This window comes from Pristis pectinata, chromosome 21, assembly GCF_009764475.1.
Source record: "Pristis pectinata isolate sPriPec2 chromosome 21, sPriPec2.1.pri, whole genome shotgun sequence".
Lineage (NCBI taxonomy): Eukaryota > Metazoa > Chordata > Chondrichthyes > Rhinopristiformes > Pristidae > Pristis > Pristis pectinata.
Window position 1 is genome coordinate 33,671,642 of NC_067425.1, and position 13,154 is coordinate 33,684,795.

Here is a 13,154-nt window from a genome sequence, read left to right on the forward strand (position 1 = left end):
ACTTAACAAATTCTGCCCCGTTTAAGCCCCTGGCACTAAGGGAGTCCCAGTCCATATTGAGGAAGTTACAATCACTCATTACAACTTCCTTGTTGTTTTTGTATCTTTCCTTGATCTACCTGCATATCTAGCGAGGCTATTGAGGCATATTGTATAATCCCATCATAGCAACTGCATCTTTCTTATTCCCGAGTTCTACCCATATGGCCTCACAAGGAGCCCTCTAAGATGTCCTCTCTAAGTGCAGCTGTGGTATTCTCCCTAATCAGTAATGCAACCCCCTATGTCTTTTATACCCCTCCCTATCACATCTGAAACATCCAAACCCTGGAACACTGAGCTGCCAGTCCTTTCCCTCTCTCAACCGAGTTTCTATAACGGCTACATCATAGTTCCATGCACTGATCCAGGCTCTAAGTTCATCTGCCTTACCTGTCATACTCCTTGCATTAAAATAAATACACTGCAGACCATCAGTCCCACAATGTTCATCAACATGGCCCTGCCTGTTCTTCCTACTAGACTTGCTTGACCTAACCTCTGTCTTCTCGTTAACCTCTCCACCTGCTGGCCTACTGCTCTGATTCCCACTCCCTACCACACTAATTTAAACCACAGTAGCACGAGCAAACCTCCCTTCAGGAATATTGGTGCCATTCCAGTTTAGGTGTAACCTGCCCTTCTTGTATAGGTCCCACTGCCCTGGATGAGAGCCCAATGATCCAGGTATCTGAGGCCCTCCCTCCTGCACCAGGGCTTGAGCCATGCATTCAACTATACACCTTCGTATTTCTTGCCTCACCTGTACATGGCACAGGGAGAAATCCCGAGATTACAACTCTAGAGGTCCTGCTTTGTAATTTTTTGCCTAACTCCCCAAATTCCCTTTGCAGGACCTCATCCCTCTTCCTGTCTACGTCGATAGTACCAATATGGAGCACAACCTCTGGCTGCTCACAGCCCCTTTTCAGAATGTCCTGTACCTGCCTCAGGACATCCTTGACCCAGGCACCAAGGGGGCAACTCACCATTCTGGAGTCTTGCTCATGGCCACAGAAATATCTATCTGTGCCCCTAACCATACAGTCCCCTATCACTAGCACTTGCTTACACTTCAACCATTCCTGCGGAACAACAGAGCCAGTCATGGTGCCATTGATGCAGTAGATTTATACAGTCTATTTCTGGGCTCTTGCATTTTTAATTATTCCACAATTTTGCTCATATTTTCAGTTGCCTATGCACTAAATTCTGGAATGTCCTCCTTCAACCTCACTTTTCCCTCCTTAAAATTTTCCTTAAAACCTTTCACATTCTGTGATAACTGTGAAGCACCTTAGGTTGTTTCATGTTAAAAGGTGCCTAATATCTGTTGATGTCAAACCAAAGCAGTTACAAGTCAAGATTTTCTTTTAAAAAGTTACTCCACTTAAATGGAACATGAAGGGAATGAGGGTGGCAGAGTTTGTAAGAGCTTGGAATGTGGCTAGAAAATCAAATGGGAATTCAGCTTCAAATCATATTTGATAAGATTAGTTTAAATTTTGTTAAACTATAGTGAATCCTTAAAACAAAAGAAAAACAGTGAACATTGAATAAGGCTGGTGAAAATAAAAAGGTCTAAGTTTCAAAATACTATATTGCAGTGAAAAAATAAGTCTTTGCCCCAATTGTACCACAAAATAAAAGTCAAGATTTGGGTGTCTTACCCAATGTAAAAACTATGACCTCAATCTGTCAGATTAAAGGTATACGTCTCAAAAATTAGAAACATGAATCCTTCAATCAATCATATAGAACATGTCATCTAACATATCTGAATTTAATGCTACATCATAACCAAATAATTTAAATGTAAATCAGGAGTTTCAATCACAGTTCCCACAGCAAAAGTTATCCAACATATTCTGAAATTACAGTATCATGTAAATTATATATATAAACACAGTAGTAAATTTTGTGAAGAATGTCATGGCTGAGGAAATTGAAACATTTTAATTTATTCTCATCAGTGCCAGCATCATGCATTCCCAGGTTTGTTATAACTCTGCATACAAAGGAATAGGAGTGGGTCATTCAGTCCTTCAAGTCATGACAACTGTTCAAATTGATCATGGCTGATCTGTACCCAATTCCACTTTCCCACATTTCATTTCATATTTTGAAAAATCTTACCTAATCAAAATCTGATATGTTGGAAGTCCTGAGAGTTCAAACCATCGCAACAGGTATCAAATATGATGGACCTAATCTAAAATCCTGCCAATTGGCATTGGCTTTAATCAACAAAAGAGGTAGATTTTACAGACATATGCCACTGTCTGTTTTTTTCTTCAGGTTTCCAACATCTGCAGTATTTTGGCTTTGTAACAGGACAAGTACACATTTTAATTGTTTTTGGGCATAAAACAGGTGTAATGCTCAAGCTCAGGACATAAAATCCTCAGTGATACAGCCTACACTATATTTATTTTTACTTGTTAAAGCCATTCCTGTCTTGAACCTGAAAGCACTGTGGGTTAACTTAAATATGCAAGTACAGGAAATGTTCTCATTTCCAAGACTTGCAAGTTCCATAAAGCAGTGGGTAGTACATACACCATGTGAGATTTAGCAAACTTTTTGGTTCTACAATGAATTTTACACATTCATCGTTTTGAGATGATGCCCATTTTATGTCAGTCAACAATGAGTTGTAGGTGGTTTTACTCAGTTGACTTAAGCTCATTGGAATCAGAGCAGAGTGCCCAAAGTCACTTCACACAGGACAGCAATCCAGCAATGAACGAAAACACAGCCAATTTCCTATTGCCAAATCTCCCCCTTTGCAGCACTGCAATTTAAGAGTATTGTTTACTTTCTTGATGCCATGATAGTATAGTTTAAGTTCTGTATAAGACATTGGTGATAATACTGGTGACTCATGACTGTATGGTGAGGCACAGCTCAAACACCATCTATAAATTCACCAATGACACCACTGTTGTTGGCAGAATCCCAGATGGCAATGAGGCGGTGTACAGGAGTGAGACAGATCAGCTGGTTGAGTGGAGTCACAACAACAACCTCACACTCGACATCAGCAAGACCAAGGAATTGATTGCAGACTTCAGGAAGGACAAGTTGGGAGAACACACACCAGTCTTCATTGAGGGGTCAACGGTGGGAAGAGTGAGCAGCTTCAAGTTCCTCTGTGTCAACATCTCAGAGGATCTATCCTGGGCCCAACACATTGCTGCAATCACGAAGAAGGCACGCCAGAGACTCTACTTCATTAGGAGTTTGAGGAGATTTGGTATGTCACAAAAGACTCTTGCAAATTTCTACAGATGTATGGTGGAGAGCATTCTGACTGGTTGCATCACTGCCTGGTATGGAGGCTCCAATGTGCAGGATCAAAAGAGGCTGCAGAGGGCTCAGCCAGCTCCATCATGGACACAACCCTCCCCACCATCGAGGTCATCTTCAGGAGGCGGCATCCATCATTAAGGACCCTCACCACCCGCTACATGCCCTCCTCACATTACTACCATTGGGGAGGAGGTACAGGAGCCTGAAGACCCACACTCAACATTTCAGGAACAGCTTCTTCCCCTCCGCCATCAGATTTCTGAACGGTCCATGAATCCATGAACACTACCTCGTTATTCCTCTTTTGCACTATTTATTTATTTTTGTACTTATAGTCATTTTTATGTCTTGCACTGTACTGCTGCCACAAAACAACAAATTTCACGACATATGTCAGTGATAATAAACCTGATTCTGGTTTATAGAACATAGAACAATACAGCACAGGAACAGGCTCTTCGGGCCATGATGTTGTGCCAAACTAATTAAACAAGCAATTAAATGCCTAACTAAACTAATCCCTTCTGCCTCCACAATGTCCATATCCCTCCATTCTTCGCACATTCTATCTGAGAGCCTCTTAAATGCCTCTATCCTATTTGCTTCCACCACCACCTCTGGCAGCGCATTCCAGGCAACCACCACTCTGTGTAAAAAAAAACTTGCCCTGCATATCTCCTTTGATACTCACCCCCTCTCACTTTAAATGCATGAACTCTAGAATTAGACATTTCAACCCTTGGAAAAAGATACCAGCTGTGACTCTATCTATGCCTCTCATAATCTTATAAACCTCTATCAGGTCTCCCCTTAGTCCCCAACACTCCAGAGAAAACTAATCAAGTTTGCCCAATCTCTCCTCATAGTACACGCCCTCTAATCCAGGCAGCATCATGGTAATCCTCTTCTGCACCCTCTCCAAAGCCTCCACATCCTTCCTATAATGCGGCGACCAGAATTGAGAGCAATACTCCAGATGCGACCAAACCAGAGTTTTATAAAGCTGCAACATAACTTCCTGACTCTGGAACTCAATGCCTCAACTAATACAGGCAAGCGTGCCATATGCCTTCTTTACCAATTGATGCCTCTTATAAACGACTACCTGAAAAGTCATTATTACAGGAACCAGCTGATGTTAAACATTGGTGATTACACCAAGTCTGACAATTGCTGTGCTAGCTGACTACGGATAGAGCAGATGGCTATCTCACCAGGACGCTGCATGTTTAAATTGTAAAGTTGGAAACTCCATAATGTTTATCTCAGCAAAACTACAACTTTAAAAGCACCAGAAAACTTTGGAGAGATAGAATTATAAAGACATTGAAAATAATTTCAGAAGCTGTAGACAAAGTGCAATAATTGTTACTCCAGGTAACTGCACCTGCAGTTTTATCCATTTAAAACAATTGCATTAACAATGAAATAATTTTTTTCTGGACTTTGTCCATTAAATGTAATTACCAATGAGGCAATGCCTCTTTTAAACAGAGATGCTTATAAATATTATAAATTTATGTGCCCACGTTGAAATGATAGGAACATGAAGATAATCATAAAATAAAATTAAACAAAACATAAAAATAGAAAATATAATGTTTGTTTACGCCTTGCAATGTGGACCTTTCAGCTCTATGTATATTAGACAAATTGATTAAGACTTGATTGCTTTAACTCTTTCATTGGACCATCAAAAACAGAAGCGTTTCTATATTTAAAATCCCAAATACTAAAGAAAAGTTAAATTTTAATAGTTCAAGACTTCTGAAATATTCCTCCAATTTAAGATACAGTGTGGATTTATTTAAATTATAATTAAACATTAATCATTCATAAAATGATAACAGTTCATTTGTTCATCAATAACACCAGACTTGTTTAACTTTAAAATCTGAAAGCGACGTCAAATGAACTACAGAAATTGCACTGCCAAACACTTCTAATTTAATTTTGTTTCAAAATTATTCTTTGATTAAATTACTTTGTCCAAGCTGAAAGCTGATTTTCTTCTGTTGTTTGTCCGGAGTGAACCTCTGCAAATTTCAGAAGTCCTGCCCAGTAACCGCAAAGGCAACCTTTACACAAACCAGCACTGAACCCCGTCCTTTTATTTTGGGCTGTCCTCCCTGCACCTGCTGCAGTTGGCCAAGTTACAAGTTGCTAAACTCCTAAACCGCCAGAGTTGTATAGAAAATAGAAATAAAAGTTGACAAATATTGGGGCTGCTCCTCAAATAGAGCCGGGCATCAACACAACGGTGGTTTGTAAAAATTGATTTATTGCTCCAACTAAATCTTTCAACTGAGGCAAACTATAACCATGGGACGTGTGCTCGGTGCGGCACAGAGGCCCTGGCACTGAGCCCGCAGCTCCTGCTCCCCATCCCTGCACCCCCATGGGTACCACTCTCCTCCTCCTCTCCCTCCCTTACCGTGCGGCCCGGAGGCTTCAGTCGCGGGGGCCCCCCGTCAATCGAGAGCGTCGGACGGCCGGGCCCTCCCGGCGCATCTCCCTCCGCCCGTCCAGCTCCGGGGAAGCCGCGCATTCGCCCGTCGCTATGGAGGCAGCGACTCGCCCTCCTCGGCAGGGAAAGAGGAGACGCGGCCGCCGGGGAGCGGGCGGGTGCGGGAAAGGGGGGCCTTAGCGCCATCTGCAGGCCCGGAGAGCCAGCTCACGCCGCAATTGGCACCTTTGCAAGGACCATGAGGTTGCAGCTCACCTCCATTTCCTCGGCATTTTACTCTCAATTCCTACTCGATTATTGCAAGAGAAAGAAGAATAAAGGGGATGGGGATTAAGTTATATGGTTCATGGAGAGAAACACTGGCTCTAAATGTTGTAGGAATTATATAGGCTGGGGATGGCGATTGGGAACTGGAGGAGGTTTGGCATGAGGGAGGCGAAGGTCCAGATTTCTCTCACCTTTCATTGACTCCCCACCCAGACTAATTTACAGGTTTTCACAATCTGGTGGATTGGAGGAGAAGGTATGGGGTAGTTTGGTCTTCAAATACTGAGGTACAGTCATGCTTGGGGATGGGGAGAAGGGTAAGGGGGTTGGTTTGTCCAGTCTGGGCTTCATTTCTTAAGGGTGTATGTTTCCCTAACCCAAGTGTAAAGTGTTCATAATCCAAAATTCTTCATTTGGGAAATGGTCCTATCAGAACTTGATTGGGATTGCTGCAGGCATCAGGTGGGTAAATGTTACTAATCCTGATGGTCTTCAGTGCTCTTGCCCCCAAAGACATCCTCAACTCCATTCAGCTGCCAGACTTTCTGAGATCTGAGAAACCTGACTGCCACAGAAAACACAAAAATCGCATTAAATCTGAAGTTGCCAGTCTCATTAAAAAATAAATTGCCATTAAGCTCTTAACTGGGTGTTGCCCATCCTTAAATGAAAACTGGCTCTACATACTGAAGATATTGCAAACAAAACACAAGCAAAAAATGCTACAACTTGCTGAATCTTTTGATTTTGTGTAATTAAACTTTCCTGGTGATTCCAGGGGGAAACAGCATTCATTAGTCCATTTGAAGCACTGTTTGTGGCAGTGCGTTTATCAGTATGAGCCACCTACCTAATTGCACTCTAACAAGCATAGTGAGGTTTTGGGTAAAGTAACTACTAAATAATGAAAGTGTTACAACATAAGAAATATAACCAGATAAAGATGAAACAAGTGTGGAGATTTAAATGCTCACAGAATGCAGCGTTAGTAGATAAACTGAGTGTTAGTAGATAAATTGAGTTTCAAAAGTTATGTCAGAATTCAGGGAGTTTTGATGTAACAATGTATTTAACGGAATCGTGATGGCTAGAATGTACAAATCTAACAATGTCTACAGCAGAGTAAAGCATTGATTGAAGCACTTAGTTATGTCATCATATGTAATGGTCTCTCCATATTTGTCCCTAAAGCGTGGAATCAGGAACATACAGAAATATGCTGTTGATGGATTGAGAATATTTATTACTGCTGGCACCACTGTGAAAAATAAAGCACATTGCTCATAAGAAATTAGAGGAACTATACAAGGAGATGACATTGGTAGATTAAGACATTTCCTATGTGCTCTCTGAGGATTTCTAACATCCAACAAAGTTCATTTGCAGACATTCACATGAGACAGAAGGAGCTCAAAACAAGATGTGTTCTCTTTCTTCAAGGACTTCTTAACCATTCACTCTCTGGAAGTGCATGGGTAGGGAGTGCCAGCATTAGATCCAGCAAAGAAAAAGAATGAATAATATCTTTTCAAACCAATATGGTGAGTGACTTTGTGGGGAATCTCCAGGCAGCAAGATCAAGACAATATTAAGGTATGGTGGCAAGTAACATTGAAGCCACAAACTTGCCAAGCAAGAGGAAGGCCAACTACCTATCCTTGACATTCAAGGGCATTATCATTGCCTAGTCCCACACCATAACATCCTGGGGATCACCACTGATCAGCTGTTGGAAGGACTAACCACATAAATACCATGGCTACAAGAACAGATCAACAACCAGGTGTCCTCCAGAAAGAGACTCACCTCGTCACATCTACAAGGCAAAAGTAAATAGCGTGATGAAATACTCCCTACTTGCCTGGATGAGTGCAATTCTAACAACACAATCCAAGATAAAGCAGCCCACTTGAATGGCACCCCATCGACCACAGTAAATAGTCATTCCCTCCAGCACTAGCCCATGGTGACTGCGATGTGTAATATCTAAAAAATGCTCCGTGTTTACTCACATAGACCACTCCAATAACACTTCCAAACCAACAATTTATATCACCAAGAAGGACAAGAGCAGTAAGCACATGTGAACATCACCACCTGCGGGTTCCTCCCCAGCAATATATTCCCTGATTTGGAAATATATCACTGGGTCAAATTTCTGGAACACCCTACCCAACAGCACTGTGGGAATACCGACACCAGGACTGCAGTGATTCAGGGAAGTGGTTTGCAGCCTGAGTCGTGGCACTCGCACTATTCCCATTTTCACTCCTCACCTGTCCCCTCCAAACCCAATGTCATTCTGAGTCTTCAAGTAATTAACATTTTGGCTGAATATAGTGTTGTGGAGTGCCACAGAGTTATACAGCATGGAAACAGGCCCCTTGGCCCAACTGGTCCATGCCGACCAAGATACCCAACTAAGATAGTCCCATTTGCCCATGTTTAGCCCATATCCCTCTTAAACCTTTCCTATCCATGTACCTGTCCAAGTACCTTTTAAATATTGTTAATGTACCTGCCTCAACCACTTCCTCTGGCAGCTCGTTCCATATCTTGACCACCCTCTGGGTGAAAAAGTTACCCCTTAGGTTCTTATTAAATCTCTCCCCTCTCACCTTAAACCTATGCCCTCTAGTTCTTGATTTCCCAACCCTCAGTAAAAGTCTGTGTGCGTTCACCTTATCTGTGCCCCTCATGATTTTATAGAGTGAAGTGAAGTTCAATGGTTTTGAAGCAATGCTGCAAGTCAACATTTTGTGCTCATATTCAATCGACCCTCAAGCTATTTCTTCAATGCCTCCTTCTTGTTTTCCCCTTTGGAGGATGAATAGTAACTAAAAGTGAAACACCGCTTCATTCCATTTTTCACAATAGTCAACATGAATCCCTTGGAATAGTTTTGTTGGCAACTTCCAAACTTAAATTTGCTCTTCAAGAGATTGTGTTCAACATTTTTGACATGTACTGGCTAGTCTTCTATGTTTTTTTGTCAATGCCAAGCCAATAGACAAATCCTCTGTCTGCTGCTGTTATATTTGCTAGACTCAAGTGTTGTGCATGGAGTTCTTTCTTAATCTTCTTCCACCGCTAGTTTGAGATCACGACCCCAGGTCCCCACTTTATACCAGGCAGGCACTGTAGTGTAGTGGTTAGCGTGACGCTATTACATTGCCAGCGACCCGGGTTCAATTCTGGCCACTGTCTGTAAGGAGTTTGTACGTTCTCCCCGTGTCTGCGTGGGTTTCCTCCGGGTGCTCTGGTTTCCTTCCACATTCCAAAGACGTACGGGTTAGGAAGTTGTGGGCATGCTATGTTGGTGCCGGAAGCGTGGCGACACTTGTGGGCTGTCCCCGGAACACTCTACACAAAAAGATGCATTTCACTGTGTGTTTCGATGTACATGTGACTAATAAAGATACCTTATCTATACATCTGCAGCTTATAGATAAATCATAACATCCATGATGAAACACTTCAGACAGACCACTGTCTGAACCTATCCATCCATTGGGTATGTACTCAAGTACATGCTACAAATCGGGTGTGTTTGTACAGCTTTAGTAATGTCCGGATGATGTGGGAAATGGTTATCTGACACCATTAGGGTAAAATTCTGTTTCTTGTGAGGTGGAGCAGTAGAGGGACAGAGCCTCATATTCTGCCTGGGTAGTCTACAGCCCGACTGCATGAAAACTGAATTCTCCAACTTCTGGTAATCTACTCCCCCCCGTCCTTTTTCTCTCTCCTCCTGAACTACGCAGCCCCCCCCATCACCCTGTCTCTTTCCCCTCCTCCACCAGCTCCATCTGCCCATTACCCACACGATCCTCCCACTGGGACCCCTCCCCCCCCCCCCCCCCACTGTTCCCATCCGCCCTCCCCACCTCCCTCCCTTTATTCCACGCTCCACCTTCCTCTCCTGTCAGATTCCATCATCTTTAGCCCTTTTGTCACTTCCATCTATCACCTCCCAGCTCCTGGCGCTATACCCACCCTCCCCCCTCTCCCTATCACCCCTCTTCACCTGGATCCACCTATTACTTGCCAGTTCTAGTCCCACCCCTTCCCTCCACTTATACTGGCCATCTCCCCTCTCTCTTTCAATCCAAGTGAAGGGTCTCATCCCGAAATATCGACTGTCCATTTCCCTCCATAGGTACTGCTGACCTGCTGAGTTCCTCCTGTATCTTGTGTGTTACCGCATATTCCAGCATCTGCCGTCTCTTGTGTCTCCAAGAGCTGGTGAAACCTTGACAATCTGATTATAATCACCAATGCTGATTTCTCCATCTATACAAAGGTTTTGTCAGTGTGAGTGTGAGATATTAAGACCTTCAAGGCCACTGTCCCTGGCATGACTAATTACTGCTCCACCCACATGGTTGGAAGCAATTCAAGCCAGTTTCAATACGTGATTGTTGTAATAGTGTACTAAAGATGACTCAGCGCTGAGACTTTTCTTGAACGGGTCATAGGTTTTTTGTTGATCCATACTGGATCCCCATCCTTTATCTTTCTTCAGCTGTTGGTGAAGTGGTGTTACAATGGCAAGTTCAAGCCAGAAATTGGCACTGGACTCCATCGTGCCGAAATATAACCTGAGCTCACAAATACTTACAAGTTTCCTGGCTTTCATGATGGCCTCAACTTTCTCTTTTACTGGATCAGCCCATGTTCATCTACGTGTAGACCTAAATAAGTCACCTCCTCCTGGATGAAAGCATGCTTTGCTGACTTTGCATCAGCTTAACATTATGCTGATACAGTCTTCTGAACACTTCATTAAGTATTCTCCTTTTGACTGCTGCAATCAGAGTATCAGCCTGACTGCACAAACAGGGCTGGATCCCACGTAGCACCTTATCCATAGTCACATGGAATATTTTTGGTACTAATCGTATCCCTAACACTAGTTTGGTGTATGAATACAACTCCTTATTGGTATCAATTTCAAGAAATGCTGGCTTTTGTCATCCATATCAAGATGGGTATTAGCATGAGTGAGATCTAGCTTCATAAAAACTCTGTCCCTGTCAACTTGGTGTATAACTTGTTTATCCCCTGTACCCTATTAAGGGTCACTGTATAAGCTCTGCAGAGCAGGACAGCTTTATCTGCCTTGAGAAAGACAACCATAAACACTGCCCTTTATGCCCTTTATGCTTTGTGCCACTTTCATCAATACCACATACCACTCAAATTTGCTTAGTTCTTTTTCTATATGTACTTTTAATGTATCGGGCACAGTGCTGGGTTTACAATAGATTGCTCTGGCATCTTGGATTATACATATGATCCCTCTCAGTGTCCTTGCGTGAATTCTTCCATATTGTTTCAAAAACTTGCTGTGAAATATCTCTGAAGTTTTTTTAATTGATCTTCGACTCAATTGTTCATAGCAGTCAGTCTGTTAATATAATGAGCCACTACAATTGGTAGCTTTACCTTCAGCCCATTATAAGACACTATATATCCCATTTGTCTTAATCTCAGGATCTCAGCTGAGTATGTTCTGAAGTGCATCTCATCAATAACGCCTGATTAAACTTCTGATGGCACATGTCCCTACCCATGATTGAATAGTTTGCACCTATGACTGCATTTACATTGGTGCCTTGATCATTGACCATTACTCATTAGGAATCATTATTGTTATTTATGTCACCACTACAGGCACATATGGTATTCAAGTTGTGCTCCTCACATTGAACATATTTAGTAATGGACATGCACAAGTTTATCTCTCAGGGCAAAATCCAAAGATGTGCTGGAGTTTTTTCAGAACAGATATATAGTTGTGAACTCTACACCCTGAACTTAAAACTCCTCATGGTTTCTGATGATGCTGGGTTGAACTGGTTTTGCACATCTCTACTATTTCATTGAATGGGGCATGGATTGTCCTGCAGGCATGCAGGTTTGACAATGTCACATAACTGTCTAGCCCTAATTCTATGAACAAGATTATATTCTTGTGTTTGTGTGTCACCTCATAATGGGTATTTTGCTCTTGCCCTCTACTTCAATAATGCTATTTAACCAATGGAAAACCATTTCCATCCTTTTAATATATAAAGTGAAGTACTCCCGCACTTTGTCCAGCCTCTAAGATTTCCAATGTACCCAGTCTGGGACTGTCCTGCAGTGTTGTACTTTGCCTGGGAATGCATGCAGTGTTTACTGGATAGCACAAAAAGAAATAATAGTGCACAATTTTTTGTGCACAATTCTGTACAAATAATTGTGTACAATTCTGCTCTAACTCCAACTACAAGTTTGCAGATGGTACCACCATAGTGGGCCATGTCTCAAATAACAATAAGTCGGAGTACAGGAAGGAGATAGAGAACCTAGTGACAAGGTGTCATGACAACAGCCTTTCCCTCAGAGTCAGCAAAGCAAAAGAGCTGGTCATTGACTTCAGGAAGGGGGATGGTGCACATGCTCCTGTCTACATCAACGGTCAAGAGAGTTGAGAGCTTCAAGTTCCCAGGAGTGAACATCATCAATAGCCTGTCCTGGCATGTCCCCATCAACCTTCACCAATTTTTATTGATGCACCATAGAAAGCATCCTCTCTGGATGTATCATGGCTTGATATGGCAACTGCTCTGCTCAGGACCAGAAGAAACTGCAGAGAGTTGTGGACACAGCTCAGCACATCACAGAAATGAGCCTCCCCTCCATGGACTCTGTTTATACTTCTCGCTGCCTCAGTAAAGCAGCCAGCATAATCAAAGACCGCACCACCTTAGGCACACTCTCTTTTCCCCTCTCCCATCGGGCAGAAGATACAAAAGCTTGAAAGCATGCACCACCAGGTTCAAGGACAGCTTCTGTCTTTGGACTTAATAGACTTTTGACCTCACAATCTACCTCGCTGTGACCTTGCACCTTATTGTCTGCCTGCATTGCACTTCCTCTGTAACTGTAATACTTTATTCTGCATTCTGTATTTTTTTTTTACCTTGATGCACCGTGTAATGAATTGATCTGTACAAACAGTATGCAAGTCAAGTTTTTCACCGTACTCCAGTACATATGACAATAATAAACCAATTTTACC